General features: G+C 48.1%; 1 pseudogene; it reads right to left on the bottom strand.

Annotated features, from left to right (window-relative positions):
* LOC136620553 (zinc finger protein 850-like) overlaps positions 1-19376 on the bottom strand; it is a 493122-nt pseudogene that overhangs the window by 391500 nt on the left and 82246 nt on the right.

Consider the following 19376-nt stretch of genomic DNA (forward strand, 5'->3'; position numbering starts at 1 on the left):
CGTTGTCACACATGACCATGCCCGGTTGGAGGCTCAGCGGCGAAAGCTCGAGGTCGGTCTGCTCTGTCAGACCCTACAACAGTTCGGGGGCCGTGCCTCTCTTGTCACCTAGGCTGCATAGTTTCAGCACGGCCTGTTGACGCTTGCCCACCGCTGTGCTGCCGCGCTGCGCCACACCAACTGCTGGCGACGTGCTGCTCACATTTCTTAATTGAGAGGTAGAGGTTGCGTAGGAGGAGGGGGAGGGTTTAGAGGAGGTGGCATAGACCGCCGCAGATACCAGAACCGAGGAAGGACTCGCTATTCTGGGTGTGGGTAGGACGTGTGCGGTCCCATGCTCTGACTTGGTCCCAGCCTCCACCAAATTCACCCAATGTACCGTCAGGGAGATATAGTGGCCCTGCCCGCCAGTACTTGTCCACGTGTCCATGGTTAAGTGGACCTTCCCAGTAACCGCGTTGGTGAGGGCACGATTGATGTTGCGGGAGACGTGCTAGTGTAGGGCTGGGACGGAACACTGGGAAAAATAGTGGCGACTGGGACCGCCACTGCCATCATGTTTTTGAAAGCCTCTGTTTCCACAAGCCTGTACAGCAGCATCTCCAGGCTGATCAATTTGGCAATGTGCACGTTTAAAGCTTGAGCATGCGGGTGCGTGGTGGCGTATTTGCGCTTTTGCTCCAACGCTTGTGCTAGCGACAGCTGGACGCTGCGCTGAGAGACATTGCTGGATTGGGTCGAGGACAGCGGAAGTGAGGGTGTGGGTGCAGGCTGGGAGGCGCTCGTGCCTGTGTACTGAGAGGGGGGTTGAATCTGAGTGGCAGGTTGGGGCACGGGGAAGAGGCAGTGGTGTGACCGGGAGGCGGTGAACGGCCTTCGTCCCACCTTGTGGGGTGCTTGGCCATCATATGCCTGTGCATGCTGGTGGTGGTGAGGCTGGTAGTGGTGGCTCACTGGCTGATCTTGGCGCAACACAGGTTGCACACCACTGTTCATCGGTCGTCCGTGCTCTCACTGAAAAACATCCACACCTTTGAACACCTAGGCCTCTGCACGGTGGCTTGGCACGAGGGGGTGCTTTGGGAAACAGTTGGGGGATTCTTGGCTCTGGCCCTGCCTCTACCCCTGGCAACCCCACTGCCTCTTCCAACCTGTCCTAATGCTGCACTTGCCTCCCCCTCTGAAGACCTGTCCTCAGTTGGCTTAGCAAACCAGGTGGGGTCAGTTACCTCATCGTCCAGCGGCTCTTCCTCCGAATCCTCTGTATGCTCCTCCCTCGGACTTACTGCTCTTACTACTACCTCACTGATAGACAACTGTGTCTCATCATCATCGTCCTCCTCACCCACTGAAAGCTCTTGATACAGTTGCCGGAAGTCCCCAGCCTCATCACATGGACCCCGGGAACTTTCCAAAGGCTGGGCATCGGTCACGATAAACTCCTCAAGTGAGAGAGGAACCATTTTTTCCAATCAAGGCAGGGACCCGAGAACAGTTCCTGGGAGTCTGCCTGCTCATCAGAATGTGTCATTTTCATGGAGTGAGGAGGCTGGGAGGAAGGAGGAGCAGCAGCCAGAGGATTCAGAGTTGCAGCAGTGGATTGTGTAGAAGACTGGGTGGTCGATACATTGCTGGATGCATTTTCTACCATCCATGACAGGACCTGCTCACACTGCTCTGTTTGTAATAAAGGTCTACCACATGGACCCATAAATTGTGATATGAAGCTGGGGACCCCAGAAACTTGCCTCTCTCCTAATCCCGCAGCAGCCGTCTGTGATTCACCTGGACCAGGAACTCGGCCTGTGCCCACACCCTAACTTGGACCTCCGCGTCCTTGCCCACGTCCACGTCCTCGACCCCTACCCCTCAGCATGGTGGATTACGAATAGAGCAGACACAGAGCGTTGTAAACAATTATGGAATTATTTGCATACACTTTCACGCTGAGAGTGGTATTGTAACGCTAACTCCAGGCAGAAACAAAGAATACAGAAGGCTGCAAACAGGTCTAGCTGTGCAATAGTGATGCACTATAACTCCCACCAGACACCCTGTAAAATTCAGACGGTCAGAGGTAACCCAACGAAGGAGCTTTTTTTTTTTTGAAAAAGAATACAGGCTATATAGTGTGTATATGACTTTCCCTCTATCAGTGGCTGTGGCCATACGCTGTGCATTAAGTTCACTGCAGACACAGGCCGGTGTAAAAAATTATGGAATTATTGGCGTACAGTTTGACGCTGAGAGCGGTATTGTAATGCAAACTGCAGCCAGAAAAAAATTATACGGAAGGCTGCAAACAGGCCTAGCTGTGCAATAGTGATGCACTACAACTCTCACCAGACACCCTGCAAAATGCAGACAGTCTGATGTGGCCCTAAGAAGGACCGTTGGGGTTCTTGTAGACAGGATCCTACACTACCACTGTCCCTATCTCAGCAGCACTTTCCCTATACTCTGTATTACAGACTGCAAACTTAGAACGCTATAGCTGTAATAGCCTGCACAGCCCGAGATAAAAAAAAAAATTGTGCAAAACTGCTCCCATCCAGCCACACAGTTATTCACACGGTCAGATGTGGCCCTAAGAAGGACCGTTGGGGTTCTTGAGGACAGGATCATACACTAACACTATTCCTTAATAAGCAGCAGCACTTTCCCTATGCTCTCCCAGTGTGTGTCTGAGGTGAGCCGCGGGCAGGACCGCTTTAAGTACTCGGCGGTCACTTCATCTCGCCAGCCACTCACTGCAGGGGGGTGGGATAGGGCTGGCACGTCACAGGAGGAAGTGGTAATGCCTTCCCTGCATGTCTATTGGCTAGAAAATGGTGCTAAACATGCAGGGAAGGAAATGGAATTGACTCGAGTACCGCGTGGTGCTCGTCTCGAGTAACGAGCATCTCGAACACCCTAATGCTCGAACGAGCATCAAGCTCGGATGAGTGTGCTCGCTCATCTCTAATTGCAATGAAAGCCGTATCTGCGTTTTTCCGCACAGAATAGAACATGCTGCAATTCTCCCCCGCGAGCGGAAAATCACAGTTGATTTCCGTTCGCGGGCATGGGAGAATCATTTAACACAGTATGTCTATGGACGGAAATTGCTGCGGAATTCACGGTGGGTGTCTACCCGTGATTTCCACAGCAATTATCCGTGAGTGTGCATTAGCCCTAAGACAGAACAAAGGCAAGATGGCGCATGAGAGAATATTATGGTTTCTCTCACAAGGGGGCTAGAGACTCCATGCCCATCCGTATCACATCTTGTATCGAAGCTAGAGGCGGTACAACAGGGTACTAGAGCCTCCATGCCTACCCATATCACGTCTTGTATCCAAGCTAGAGGCAGTACAACATGAACCTAGAGCTCCTATGTCCCCCGTATCAGATCTTGTATCCAAGCTAAAGGCGATACAAGGTAATAGAGCCTCCATGCCCTCCCATCACATCTTACATCCAAGCTAGAGCCTCCATACTCCCCCTCCATCCCACCGTATCACATCTTGTATCCACGCTAGAGGCGGTACCACAGGGTTCTAGAGCCTCCTTACAAGGGGTCAGTTTTCTGCAATAAATGATGCTTTTGCTCTGATATTGTAATCACATACTTATATCCACGTTACAATCACACAGATAAAGTGTCATTCCATCCGACGACTCCTAGGGGAGGGATTGGTTTTCACAATGAGTGTATATCGTTTTCAGCCTTACTTACTATCTTACTCTATCACTATGTTTATATATTTAGTGTTCTGGGACTTTATAGTAATATATTTGGGAAGTCGGGGGGCGCTGAAATGGATTTAGAGGCCTGATCTGGGGTTTGATCTTAAGGGGTTTTCCAGGCAGCGCTGGCTGTCAGGTCGTGGCAGAAGAGCTGCCCCAACCCCTGTGTAGTGGCCGTTGCTTGTAGTTACATAGTGTGAATAAATATCCAGCTCTAACCCTTATGATGCATATTTTTTCTATTCCCTGAATTTCCCCTCCGTTATTTGGTGTTATTCCGGACGCTCTCCGCCTTGGTGGATGTATCGCTATACAGAAGGATCCGCAGTATCAGTTGCTCTCTGGGACGGTCTGAGATGTTTACGGCCAGCCTAAATTTCAATTTACATTTGTCCGCTGGCACCAGCTGAGTCCCACATACCATTATACCACTTATTACTCCACATTTCCCAAAGCGCTGTCCCCAACTTCTGTGCTTGTAATTACAGTCGCCGGCCGCTACACAGGGGTTGGAGCAGCGGCTTCCGCTCTGTCACCGGTGTATTCTGGCACTGACAGCGAGTGCTGCCTGGAAAACCCCTTTAATATAGAATTTCTGAATATATTAGCCTCGTCCTTTAATTTAACTAGTCCCAACCTGCTGCTGCCGTGTCGCCCTGTGAAGGACTCTCCCGGGTTGACATCTCTGCAGCTATAATAAACTGAGAACCAAAAAGTCACTGAATTACACTGACAGAAAAACAGTCTGGTGGGAAAGGAAGAAACAAGAGGGGCGGACTACAAGTCACAGGCACCCCGACCAGCACTGACCTGCATAGGAGCAGACTAGTGACTACCAGAGCTTCAGTGATGATGGGCTAAATCTTAGTGGCTACGGGACCTTCGGTGATGTCACAGTCATGTGATCAGTCATATACATGGGATGGATGTATATTAGTAGCTAAAGGTCCTTTCAGCTCTCAGATCACATGACCATGACATCACAGGTCCTGCAGTCACTAGAGCAGACAGGTTAGTTTACCTCCAGCACACAGTGAAGTTAAGTCCTCCTTCACACGGGCGACATGATATCGCCGTGAGAAAAATCGCAGCGATATCGCATCGCTGCTCTGTGTGATATCGCTTCAACTTCTCGTGGCAATACCGCGATTTTGTAGCACTACAAAGTCGCGTGTGATGCTACAAAGTTGAAATATAAGCCCTACCCCAAAAATAAGCTGTAGCTGAAGAAAATTTTTTTTAAAAAGTATACATCACCTCTTGCACTGTCCGGGGTGCAGCCGCAGCTTCTCCCCAGGTCCCGACACAGTTTCTTCATCTTCTGCCAGGAATTGAAAAATCCCCGCCTCCTGGAAGCGCTGGCTGTGATTGGCTGATGCTTAGCCAATCACAGACAGTGCTCTGTGCATGACAGTGATTGGTTCAATCACAGCCAATCTCCCTTGTGCGTTCCCCCCTGCCTTGTTCAAATGCGCCCTGTGGAACTCCCAATCTGTGTGCAACAAACTTTCCACTATTCATGACTTCTTCACTACCACATGTCTCAACCTGCTCTCCCTCACCAAAACGTAGATATAGCAGTATGATTCTACCTCCCCTGCTCACTGTCCTATGATGGCCTGCAGTTATCCCACACACCCAGATTGGACAACAGACCGAACTGCACCTCCAAGGTCATTCCCTCACTCACCTTCCCATTGTTTGAAATCCACACCCTATGACTCTTCTGTCCACTGTCCCTGCATGTCGGAGTTACCTACCGGCCTCTGGTGTCCCACCTGCCTGTTCCTAGATCACTTTGGTGCCTGGTTCCCCCACTTTCTATCCTGTGAAATCCCAACCCTCATCCTTGGAGTTTTTAACATACCCACAAATTACTCCATCTGCCTCCCAGCTGTTGACGATAACCTCCTCCCTCGGCGTATCACAACTCTCAGACTCCCCCACTCATAAAGACATCAACACTCGACCTAATTTTCCTCTGCCTTTGCTCTGCCCCCAACTTCGCAAACTCCCCACTCTCAGATCACAACCTCCTCTCCGTCTACATCAGGCACCCTGGCGTCTTCCCTGACCCTCCCACCTATTACACCTTTAGGAACTGTCTGCACCCAACAGTTCACCGAGACCTTAGGCCTCGTTCACATGGCTACAAAATCTCACAGACTTCCTCCACTTCAAATTTATGCCTAAAACCTACAACCTCGCCCTCCACCATGCCAAAGTTATTTCATCTCCCTCGTCTCCTCACTATCCCACAACCCCAAATGACTTTTTGACACTTTCCACTTCTTCCTCAGCCCCAAAGAACATGCCCCCGTGACGGATCTCAGTGCTGGAGAATTAGCTGCACATTTCAGCGAAAAAAATCGAAAACATTCAAAATGAAATTTTCGAAAACTACAGGTCTAGCCCTGATCCCGGTCTCCTCAGCAATGCATCCATCACTCACTCACTTTCTATACTAGAACCAACAACAGAGGAAGAAGTCTCCAGACTGCTGCCCACGGTTCCCCATCATCTGCTCTTCTCTCACACCTCCTCTGGTCCCTTTTTCCAGCTATCATTACCCACCTCTCCACCATCTTCAACCACACCCTGATCTCTGGCATTTCCCTCTCTTTATTCAAGCACTCCATTATATCCCGTGCTAAAACCCGTGACCCGAACAATGCTGCCAATTACCGACCCATCTCAAACCTCCCCTTCATCTCCAAACTACTAGAATGCCTGGTTTACTCCGGCTTCATATGCTTTTTCTCTGATAACTCTCTCCTTGATACCCATCAGTCTGGTGGGTGTCGAGGAGTTATCAGAGAAAAAGCATACACTCAACTGAAACCGCCCTCACAAAAGTGTCAAACAACCTGACGGTGAAGTCAAGGGGCAACTACTCCCTACTAATCCTCCTTGACCTCTCCAGTGCATTTGATACTGTTGACCATGGCCTCCTCCTTGCTATGCTTCGCTCTTTCCTGGTTTTCCTCCTATCTCTTTAACCTCTAATTCAGTGTTTCTTACGCTGGATCTATCTCACTCCTTCTCGCTGTTGGGGTCCCTCGGGGCTCAGTACATAGTGCCCTCCTCTTCTCCATCTACACAACCCCAATTGGACAAACCATCTGCAAATTTGGCCTCCAATATCACCTCTACGCTGACAAAACTTAGCTATATACCTCTTCCCGCGACATCTCAGCACCAGTCCTCCAAAATATCACTGACTGTGTGTCCGCTGTCTATAACATCATGTCGTCCCTCTTTCTCAAACTTAACCTCTCAAACTCTGACCTTCTCATCTTTCCGCCTTCCAGCTGACCTCCCCCCAACATCTCCATATCAGTATCTGGCACCATTATAAACCCAGACAGCATGCCCACTGTCTTGGGATCACACTGGATCCTGACCTCTCCTTTACTCCCCATATCCAATCTCTGTCCTGAACATGCCAGCTGCATCTCTGGAATATCGCTAAAATCCATCTGTTTCTCACTCCGGACATGTTAAAGGCACTCATTGTTGCTCTCATCCATTCACGACCCATCCATTCCCTGCACTAGGACTTTCAACTTCCCAATCCATACTAAATGTGGCAGCTAGACTCATTTTCCTATCCAGCCGTTTCTCAGACCAATCGCTTTCTAGGTGTTGCGCCACCGTACATCATTTCCCTCCTGCGCATACGTCACCCAGCCCACACACTTCAATCCGCTAACACATTGAGTTCAAACTCCCCTCTAATCTGAACCTCACATGCTCCACTCAGTGACCTCTCTAGAGCAGCATCGGTCCTATGGAATGCTCTACCCCAAAACATCCGTACAATCCCCGATATATAAATAAAAAGAACAGAGATATTCACCTCTCCACAACCGCACTGTTCTCCCACTGCCTTTCTGGCCCTCCGATTGGTCTGTTTATTTCGGCTGCAACAGTCACATGGTTGTTTACCCACATGACTGCTGCAGCCATTGGCAGACGTAACATGGGGCATCATCCATCAGTGACATTCCATAAACCAGCTGGGGCTTCTACATTACAAGCAGACGTAACTGGTTTACAGGAATGTACGGAGCCAGAAGACCAGGAGAAGTCATAGGTTAGATGCTGTGGTGCTGTACAACCGAAACAGCACTGGATCCACGGTGAGCATATTGCTAATATATAGTTTTGTTTAACAGAGAAAAATACTAAACAACAATGGAAATGCACACTCTCATAATAGACAAACATACATAAGCTTTATTAAAAAAGAATGTGTCAGAATTGCGCCTCGTAAATTCTTTCAATAAAAATAGATTAGAAGGTGAATGTTAACTCACCTGGTGCATGGTGGGTTCACCCTGCCCTGGGTAATCCCACCTGCACCCTACGTCCAAGTCAGCGTTGAATCAAAAAAACCTTTGCCCACGATCCGGGGCTAACCGTAGAGTCGTCTGGAAAAGGAAAGGCTGTCTGGTGAAAGCAAGAGGCTAATTCTTTTCTTTTCTCCATTATTGGTGCTGAGTTTAGTTAAATTTGTTATAATTTTGTTAAAAATTCAGCACCAATAATGGGGAAATAAAAAGAATTTCAACTAAAAATTGTGACATATTGAAAGCTGATCCCTTTTTAGAGAAATCAATAAAAGAGTGCCCAGAATATTTTTTAAAAGAAATAAAACATTCAAAAATATCCTTACCCCTTCCAATCCTAAAAAAACTCTATTTAAATAGTATAGAAAGGGGGCATGGCTTGGTGGGAGAGGTGAGCAGACACAGGGTCCAGCGCTCCTCCACAACAGGCGGCTAAAACAGCAGATTAGAGGCGTTAGCCCAGCCTGAGAGACCCGAAAACCCGGCAGTTTGCTTACCCGGAGCGAGAGGCACACGTAGAGCCCACACAGGTCCAGATCCGACTGGATAAGCGCTGCGGCCTGCAGGTGGGCCCGAAGCCATGGGCTAGAGTTGGAGGATCTCCGCGGCCGGAAGTCCAGAGGAGAGGTCACAAGGAGCCTCCGCTCAACCAGTGAAGCCAGCGGACATTCCGGAGAAGATCGGAGGAAGCCCGCTCTACTCACCGTGCGGTGAGGAGAGGACCAGGTGAAGAGAGGTCCACACAGCAACTTGAAGAAAAGGCGCAAAAAGACCGGGGTAAGCCATATTACCCGGCGGGCCGGGAAAGCAGAAGAAGACCGGGGGGAGGGAGCGGAGAGAACAGGACAGCAGCAGCGGTGCCTGGAAGGGGACCCCCCTGGTCAGTGCCAGAGCGCATAATAAGCACAGGGAAGTCAGCCCAAGGCCTCTCAATCTCCCGAGAGAGAAAAACCCCGCCCCCCCAACCCCCCCAACTCGATACTATAAGAGAAGCCTGCAGCACAGCCACAAAGCAGGCAGTATCAGAAGAGAGGAGAGAGGCTGGGAGAAGGGGGCATAAGCCTAGGGGCTAACAGGCTCTGCACAAGCGAAAAAAGGCACATCCACCTACATTCTCAATAAGGGAGATGCACCCCTACAGTCTCCTTGAGACACAGAGACTGCAAACTCCCGGCGTAGCAGAGCCGGACGAGCCGGACCCAGGCAACACACCATCAACAAGGGTAATAAGGAGAGATCAAGAGCAGCGGCATACCTCAACAAAGGAGCCCCTCCTCACAATGACAGCTAGATAAAAGTAAACAAGAGCAACAAAGACCGAAGCAGCGCCAAAACAAGAAGCAGCTTGACACTCAAAAAAGGCTAGAAGTGCGGCCCCACGGCAACCACGCCATATTAAAGACACTCTGGACCCGAAACACCCCAAACCTCTCACCTGCGAAGTGCCGTCGGACCTGGCCACCCGCTAGGACACAAACCCCCACTCAGCGCTTAAGCAGAGCTAGACACATTGGAAAATGAGGTCCTAGTTCCTGCTCCACCGAGACACTTGCACTATGCTATAAGATAATTTGAACAGAAAACTACCAGCATCCTTTGTCAATTCCAGCCAGCTTCCAAACAGTATGACTAAGACCAAAGGTAAAACACCTAAAAACCCATCCAAAGGTACCTTATTAAATATGCTTGCATCCCAGTCACAAACGGAGCCCCCCTCCCCCGCTGCTTCCCAAAGCCCCTCAGAACCTGAAGCGGAAGAAGAAATAGTGGTCTCCAGATGCGACAATACAGATCACTCCGAAAAAAAAAATTTAAAAAACTGAACTCTCCGCAGCAGTATGCGACTTCTCTGACCAGATTCGAGATTTGGGGCAGAGGACCGAGGAACTAGAGCGAAAAACAGAAGACATAATTGATACCATAGAAACAGACCGAAATCGAGCAACTAGAGGCCAAATATGAGGACCTGGAGAACAGATCTCGCCGCTCCAACATCAGGATTCGAGGTCCCCCAGAGTCATTCACAGCCCTGAAAGAAACGGCTACAAACCTTTTCTCAGCACTCCTACCTTAGATCGACCAAATATCACTAAGAATTGACTGAATCCATAGGGCGCTAACCAAACCTCCGAACCCAGAAATGCCTAGAGACATAGTGCTCAAGTTACACTACAGTGAAATAAGAGACCAGCTACTGACAGCAGCTAGAAACTTCTTCCCACTACCGAGCATGACGTCCGCAGTTCAACTTTATGCGGACATAGCCCCGTCAACACTAGCGAAGCAGAGATCCTTCAGACCAATCACACAGGCTCTGATCTCGGTCAACATTAGGTATAAATGGGGATTCCCCTTTGCGCTCCTCTTCGAGAGCCAGGGCAGATCCTATGTGGTGTGAAATCTGGGCGAGGCCTACGAAGCCCTGGAAAGAGCTCAGATACAGGTTGAGAGACCGCAGGAGACCAGACGAACTCGCCCCCGACCCAGACGCTCCTGGTTCACACCACACTCATCACAGACCAGATCTATACCCCAAGATCGAAGCACAAGACACGACGAACCCACTGTGTCCCAAACATAGATTATAACTGGACTTAGAACGGGGCTCCCGGCTCATCTTCCCGTCCCCCCCTGCAGTTAAGTAAGAAGGAGGAGGGTGATGAGGGGGGGAGGGGAGTAGGAGAGAACCAAGGGGGGCAGTGCTACAAACTTGAAATTCTGATATGACTCAAAAACTGGAGGGGTGGAGGTGCGCACCCTGGGGTTAACCCCCTGGGGGGCGCCCCTCCATAGGTAAAATGAAAAAATGACCTAACTAAAGTGATTAGCACATGGTGTTTAGTCCCATGGTGGCTGAATAGCTGCTGAGTTACTCGGAGAAGGACGGGTTTCCGAAAGGACACACCAATCCGCTCTCTGACCTCGAAGGTCCAAGGACCTTAGTTAACCTAAAGTTTACAGTTGGTGTGTCGCTCCCTTACACTAAAGAGAAGATGACCACATTGTTTGATAGTTTGTCTGTTATCTTTTTTGAACTGAGACCACAGGTTGTCACGAATAAAAGAGGTTCATCTGGAGGACATCAAGGGTATGGACGGAGGGCTCCTGGAGACACCACAATAGCAAGCCTACACCAGGCCAACAAATGGTATGTCTAATCACACACAACGTGAGGGGATTTAATTCCCCGAACAAAAAGAGAAAAGCCTTCATGATATACGATAAACACAAACCTGACATAATATGCATCCAGGAGACACACTTCTCCCACAAGTCCGCCCCCAAACACTTTAACCACAACTACACTAGAAGCTTTACCTACACAGCTAGCAAAAAACATAGAGGGGTACTGACGCTACTACACAACTCATTTCCCCTCCAAGAGATACAGTCAGAAAGTGATCAAGAAGGAAGATACTGCCTTATATGGGGAACACTACACAACCAAGCAACACTAATAATAAATATGTATGCACCGTCGGAAAACCCCTGGCCCACGTTGAGAAAAGTAGCTAATCAATTAACACGCTTCTCACAGCATAGAATACTGTGGGCGGGAGACTTTAACTTCCCCTTCCATAGGACACTCGACAGATCAAACGATACCCCAGATAGATTCTCAGCTAAGATGAGAGCAGAATGGGAAAACAAACTAGCACTAAATAGACTAGCAGACTGTTGGAGGGAGATCCACGGAAAAGATAGAGAATATACATTTTTCTCAGTTTCCAGCCAGACATACTCCAGACTAGATTATATACTGATCTCAACATCGCTCCTGCCCCAACTTACAACCACTAGGCACTACCCCTGCGCGTGGTCGGACCACGACTTGGTATACTGCGAGATAGAAGTGGAGAAAGCCATAAAAAGCATTTTTAGATGGAGGCTGAATGAAGCGCTTGTGAAGGATCCACTATGCTCGAACGAAATCTCAAGTCAAATTACGGAATCAGTAATGAATTTATGAATGGGTGTGTGAGTGGAATCTGCCTCTGATTGGTCAGGCTGTGACCAATTAGAGGCAGCTCATTCAGCAGGCGGGGATTTTAAATCCCCGGCTGCTGAATACTACTCACAGCTGTTCAGAGTAGTTCAGGAGAACTGCCGCTGGCCGCGCTGAACTCCGTCTGCCGGGACCAGGTGAGTAGATATATATTTTTTATTTTTACACATTTCTGGATGAATTGCAGGGAAGGGCTTATATATTTAACCCCTTCCCAACAATTCATCCCGCGATCGCCGGCAGCCCATTGCTTTCAATGGAGCCAGCTGTATTGCCGGCTCCATTGAATTCAATGGGCTAACATCGTTCTGCCGGGACAAGGTGAGTATATATTTTTTTAATTTTTACACATTTCTGGATGAATTGCAGGGAAGGGCTTATATATTTAACCCCTTCCCGACAATTCATCCCGCGATCGCCGGCAGCCCATTGCTTTCAATGGAGCCAGCTGTATTGCCGGCTCCATTGAATTCAATGGGCTAACATCGTTCTTCTCTGCCACAGCTGTTACAGCTGTGGCAGAGGAGAACGATCTTTATGCTGACAGTGCGGGGGGGGGGGGTGTCTCACTCTTGCTGCTATTGTGGATTAATAGTCGGACCTGGGAACTTGAGATGCAGCACAACATGTAGCCCTATCCGTTTCTGTGTCGTTCCCATCACTTTCTTGAATTTCCCAGGTTTTCACAAATGAAAACCTTAGCGAGCATCGGCGATATACAAAAATGCTCGAGTCGCCCATTGACTTCAATGGGGTTCGTTACTCGAAACGAACTCTCGAGCATCACTGAAAGTTCGACTCGAGTAACAAGCACCCGAGCATTTTGGTGCTCGCTCATCTCTATTCCTTACCAATACCCACCATCTCACAAGAACAGAGGGAGTCATTAAATACCGACATCACCGTGGAAGAAATATCAGAAGCAATAGATAACTTAAAGCTAGGAAATGCCCCAGGCCCCGATGGTCTCACAGCCATATACTACAAGAAATATAAGGATTCACTGTTCGGTCCCCTAAGAGATATGTATCAAACCCCGATGGAGGGAAAAACCCCACCAAAGGAATTCCTAAACTCAAATTTGACAGTAATACCCAAAGCGAATAAAGACCCATTATCCCCAAAGAATTATAGACCGATATCACTCCTAAATATAGACTACAAAATATTCACCGGCATACTAGCAAAACGAGTGAACTATCTTCTTCCAAATTTAATTCACAAAGATCAAGTGGGATTCATACCACAAAGACAAGCGCCAGATAACATCAGAAAAGTGTTAAATATTATAGATCAAGCACAAAAGAATAAAAGCCTGTTAACTCTCCTTGTGCTAGATAATGAAAAGGCATTCGATTCCTTGTCGTGGGACTACTTATTTGCAATATTAGGACATCTGGGTTTTGAAGGAGAATTCACACTAGCGCTAAAATCACTCTACTCCTCACCCTCTACACTATTGAAACTCCCAACAACTAAAGAAACATCAATCCCGATAAAACGGGGCACCCGACAAGGATGTCCACTTTCTCCAGCGCTCTTTGCGCTAGCAATGGAACCCTTGGCGATAGCCATAAGAAATAATACGAATATAAAAGGAGTCACTATTGGAAAAGACGAATACAAGCTAAGTCTGTTCGCAGATGACCTCCTCCTCACAATCACCCAACCATTAACATCACTGCCAAATCTAATGCACCTATTGGAAAAATGGGCGACACTGATGGGACTCAAAGTCAATACAGACAAAAGTGACATAGCTTACATAAACGCAACACCCTCTATGACAAAATTAATAGATCTTAACTTTGGCTTCCGACATCAACCACAATACATCCCATACCTAGAAATCAACCTAACCACCTCACTAACCACACTATACAAATGGAACTACCCTCCCCTGATAAAAAAAAACTATCTACCGAACTAAAAAAGTGGGATGATCCAATGCCCTCTTGGGTAGGAAGGATTTATGCGGTGAAAATGAACCTCTTGTCGCGAATACTATACCTTTTCAGAACACTACCCATCCCTATCCCCTCCGAGGCTCTGAGCAACTTTCAGAAACTATCTTCAAATTCATATGGGCCAATAAGCGAGCAAGAATAAAAAATAGTGTCATGTACCTCCACAAAAGACAGGGGGGGTCTCTCGGTCCCCAACCTAAAGAAGTACTACGCAGCAGCAAGAATAGCTCAATGGACTGAGACCATGGGGGGATCGAGAGTGCCTCTCTAGGTTAAACTCGAGGCCACTAAAATCGCCCCACACACATTTACAGATTTGATTTGGTCAGATGACCCAATGAAGAAGAATCTTCTGGACAGGAGCCCTCTCACATACCACTCAATGTGCATCTGGAAAGAATCTAGATATAAATATAAACTGTCAGCAAATCCATCTAGACTGTTACCTATAATACCAAATGAGAAATTCCCCCCGAGTAAAAACCTGATGCATTTCCAATGGTGGAAAATGAATGAAATCACAAATCTGCATCACATGATAGAGAACTCGACACTGTTGACCATAAACCAATTCAAAGCAAAATTCAATCCTCCTCCAACTGAGGACTATAGAATTAACCAAGTATACCACTTCCTAGACTCACTCAAACTTCCACGAACTCTCCCAGACACAACCATGTATGAAAGATTATGCATGAGAGATCTTATGAAAAAGGGTTCCCTATCCTTGATATACTGTATAACATAATGAATAATATAGGGGGAGAAGGGAAACTCCTGTACATGGAAAAATGGGAAATGGATTTAAATATAAGTATATCTACAGACAGATGGAGACAATGCTGTGAGACCATATCAAAGGGGAGCCATCAGGTGACTTTGATGGAGACATCCCTTAAGATCCTCCACCAAACTCACCTGGTCCCTAAAAAACTACACCAGATCTAAAGATCAACCTCGCCCCTCTGTTTCAGAGGATGTATGGAGGAAGGCACCCAGGTTCATATATGGTGGACCTGCCCAATAGTAGCAGGGCTCTGGATACAAGTACACAGGCTCCAGCAGAGAATGTTTATCGTCCCCCTGCAAAAATCTCCAGCAGTGTTCCTCTTGGGAGACTGCCAACCGAGGGTCTGCTATCGCACTCACAAACTAATCCAGGCTGTATGTGGGGGAGCCCAAGATGTCAGCCAGTGTGGCCCACCTTGGAGATACAGGGCAACCCGCTGTCATATCAGCCAGGGTTGATATCCTGTATGGTGGGTCACCACCTATCTATGGCTGACATCTTTGGTATCGTTCACATGTGCAGGCTTTTAGTATATGCAGTCACTCCTCCCCATTCTGGGCTGGGCTGAGTGGGTGATTGCATATTAGCTTGCCAGGAACAAGTTGCTCCTCCACACATTATTGTCTGGCTGACTACATATCCTCAGGGCTTAGGGCCATTGCGCCTGCCCTACGGCGATTGTGCCGGTGGCGATTGTGCCTGCCTTATGGCGATCGTGCCTATGGCGACCGTGTCTGCTTTGCAGACCTTCAGGTATTTTTGGCTTTTTCAGTGAATGAGGCTGTATGTATGTATGGCAGCAAGAATCCATGTAGCATCTAGATGGAAGCAACGGTTCCTTTCATTTCAAGAAGTATTGGATAGAATCTCACGGATTGTGATGTACAAGAGACTGCATGCAATAGGATTCGACACATTAGAAAAATTCGGGGAGGTGTGGGGTCCATGGATAGCTCTGATAGATATACCAGGAGTTAGTTCAGGTTCCTTTCATTTCAAGAACTATTGGATAGAATCTCGCGGATTGTGATGTACAAGAGACTGCATGCAATAGGATCCGACACATTAGAAAAATTCGGGGAGGTGTGGGGTCCATGGATAGCTCTGATAGGTATACCAGGATTTAGTCCTCCAGATGACCTAAAACGATCTAACAATGTACCAAAAGCTATAGTAAACCAAATAAGACAGAAAGATGACCACCTGGACTCTCGGATAAAGTTTTATTGTTTGAATGTTAAAGTTAAATACTATAAACATGTTGCATTTTGCATAAAACAGTTTAAAAATGGATAGAATATACTTGTGAGTATGGATCTGATCAATCTATGGCGCATTCTCCACCTGGGTAAGCGTGACTACAGTTTTCACTCCATGGCACATAATTCATACAGTAGAATCGACTACATATTTATTTCACATGGTCTGCTCAATGGGGCCCCCAAGTGCTCCCTAGATATATTCCTTTGGTCCGATCACTCCCCAGTATTTGCATCCCTGGGCTTGCGGGACACTGAGGGGGGGACACGCACTTGGCGTCTCAACGACAGCCTGCTTAAAGACACCGCATGCTTACAGGACGTCAGAAAGACCATAGAAAACTTTAAAAAGGATCATGAGCTAGACCCCACAAGCGCCCCAATAAAATGGGAGACCCTAAAATGCGTGTTGAGAGGCGTCTTTATCTCACATAGCGCAAGAATCAAAAGAGACCATACTGCGCGCCTCACCCAATTAATACAAGAACTTAACATAAAGGAAATCTCTAACAAAACAGCCTCGTCCGCCATCCTTCAAACAGAGATATCGGAACTCCGGCACAAAATCCTATACATACTGGATCAAAGAGCTCTATGTAATAGAGACAAATTGAAAGCCGGTTACTACGAATGTGGTGACAAGAGCGGCAGCTGGCTTGCTAGAGCACTACATCCAAGAATGGCCCACCCACACATACACTCCATTAACTCAGCGAGAGGGGGGAGGGTCCACGCTCCGCAAGAAATACTGGGGGAATTTAGATCATTTTATTCTAAATTATATAACATACACGAGGCGGGGGTAGGGACAGAGACCCAACATATAAAAATGTTGTCGGAATACCTGGACTCTCATGCCCCCGGGCCCCTATCACCGGAGGAATCCGAGGGACTAGAAAAGGACTTTGAGCCAGAGGAACTCAGACAGGTACTTTCAAAAACTAAACCAGGGAAAAGCCCAGGCCCAGACGGGTACTCCCCGAGATTTTATAAGACATGCGGAGACTAGATTACAGACATGCTACTTAAAGCCTTCAATGAGGTCTCAGGGGGCTGCCCCTTCCCACCCCAAGCCCTTCAGGCACACATCGTCCTGATACCCAAACCAGGGAAGGACCCCCTGTCGTGTGGCAGTTATCGACCAATTTCACTCATTAACTGTGACTTAAAAATATTTTCAAAAATGATAGCGAATAGGCTAAATCCCGCAGTTCCCCGAATTATCCATGGAGACCAGGTGGGCTTCGTTCTGGGGAGAGAAGCAAGAGATAACTCCATAAAGACCCTGGCCTTGATCGACCGGGCAAGAAAGAAAAGAATCCCATTATGCTTGTTATTTGTCGACGCCGAAAAAGCGTTCGACAGAATCAGTTGGAAATTCCTAGAAGCAACCCTCCGTAAGGTGGGACTCGGCCCCAGAGCTTTAGCCTGGATAATGGCCCTCTATCATCGCCCCTCGGCACAGGTCAGGGTCAATGGCAAGTTGTCAACCCCCTTCGAGCTTAGGAATGGCACACGACAGGGGTGTCCCCTATCCCCTACATTATACATCCTAGTCATGAAAGCACTAGCCAACGCAATTAGGAACAACCCCTCAATACGTGGAATACAGACTGGTAGGGAGGAACACAAACTATCACTTTATGCGGACGACCTCCTGTTGTATGCCACCGAACAACGCGTAAGCTTCCCTAATATCATACTGGAGTTTGCTACTTTTGGTAAGCTTAGCAACTATGAAGTAAACGCCCAGAAGTCCGTAGTCTTAAATATTACCATTCCACAACAAGAGGCCAGTAACATGGCCACAGCTTTCCCATTTCAATGGGGAAGCGACTCATTTAAATATCTGGGAATTCATATCCCAGCCGACCCAACCCAGCTGTTCGAGCTGAATTACAAGCCGCCGTTACCGACCCTGAAAAAGGACATGGAGGGCTGGGCAAGAGGTTCACTGTCATGGTTTGGTAGAATAAGCTCGGTTAAAATGGATATCCTCCCTAGGATATTGTATATATTCCAGTCAGCACCATGTAACCCCCCCGAGAACCTTTTTCGACAGACTGAGAAGTTTGATACTTCGGTTCATATGGAAGAGAGGCTCTAAAAGACACAGCTATAAAAGCTTATCCAAGCCAAAGACTAAGGGGGGGGGGCCTACCCGACCTTTACCATAAAGCCACAATCGGAACCCTAATACTAGACCTACACCACCATGAATCAGATAAATTATGGGTACAAATCGAAACGAGAATAATACCTTCTCACCAAAAGGAGCATTTTGGATCCCGAAAGGGGTCAACTGGGAGAAAGCGGAGGCTTCAAGCCTGATTATCACCCTCCTGAGGGCATGGAAGGGGGGCTGCCGGACAACGGTTCCGGTTCCACTCACCCGTTTAACCGGAAACCCACAGATCCCGGCAACACTGGGCATTCGCAGCCTGGGATTCCTACCCATCGGAACAGAAGCTAAAATAGGGGAGGTGTTAGACACCCAAGGCGTGCGCGACTTGGCGAACATACAGGGAACAAGGGGAACTCCCCCGAGCTCATGGATGCAATACCTACAGGTCCGTAGCTATCTGGGAAAGGTGAGGCCCGAACAGGGGTGGAACCTAAACCTTACTCCGTTCGAGAAATTATGCAGCAGGGAAGTGGTGCCTAGGCATACCGTGTCAATACTATATAGTCAGCTACTGGAGGAGAAACTTGATGGTCACACCCCCAGGTGGATCACTGCCTGGGAGGAGGTCCTGGGTAGATCCTTCCCCGGGGAGCTCTGGAGCAAAGCATTCCAACACACCCACAAGATGTCGGTGGCCAGTAGGCTGCAGGAGCTGAACTTTAAGATATTATCAAGATGGTACATGACACCAGAGAGGCTTCGCTCCCTCTTCCCATCGGCATCAAATACCTGCTGGCGGTGCCATGGGGAGGTGGGCTCGATGATACACATATGGTGGGAGTGCCCCATGATCAGACCCATCTGGCGAGACATGAAAAAGTTATACGGGAAGGTGTGCAGGGAACCACTGTCCCTGACACCCGAGGTGGCACTTCTGTCCATCCCTCCCTCTGAAATTTTTCATTATGGCCACGAGGCAAGTAATTCCCAGATTCTGGAAGCAGGACACGGAAATTCCCAGATGTGCGTGGGTAGGGGCACTGGACAAAACTGAAAGATTAGAGAGACTAAGATCACAGGACGACACAACCGGATACGAGAATTTCTACCGCACCTGGGCAGTCTGGATAGACGAACGTAATTCTCCT

The sequence above is a fragment of the Eleutherodactylus coqui genome, chromosome 3, assembly GCF_035609145.1.
Source record: "Eleutherodactylus coqui strain aEleCoq1 chromosome 3, aEleCoq1.hap1, whole genome shotgun sequence".
NCBI lineage: Eukaryota > Metazoa > Chordata > Amphibia > Anura > Eleutherodactylidae > Eleutherodactylus > Eleutherodactylus coqui.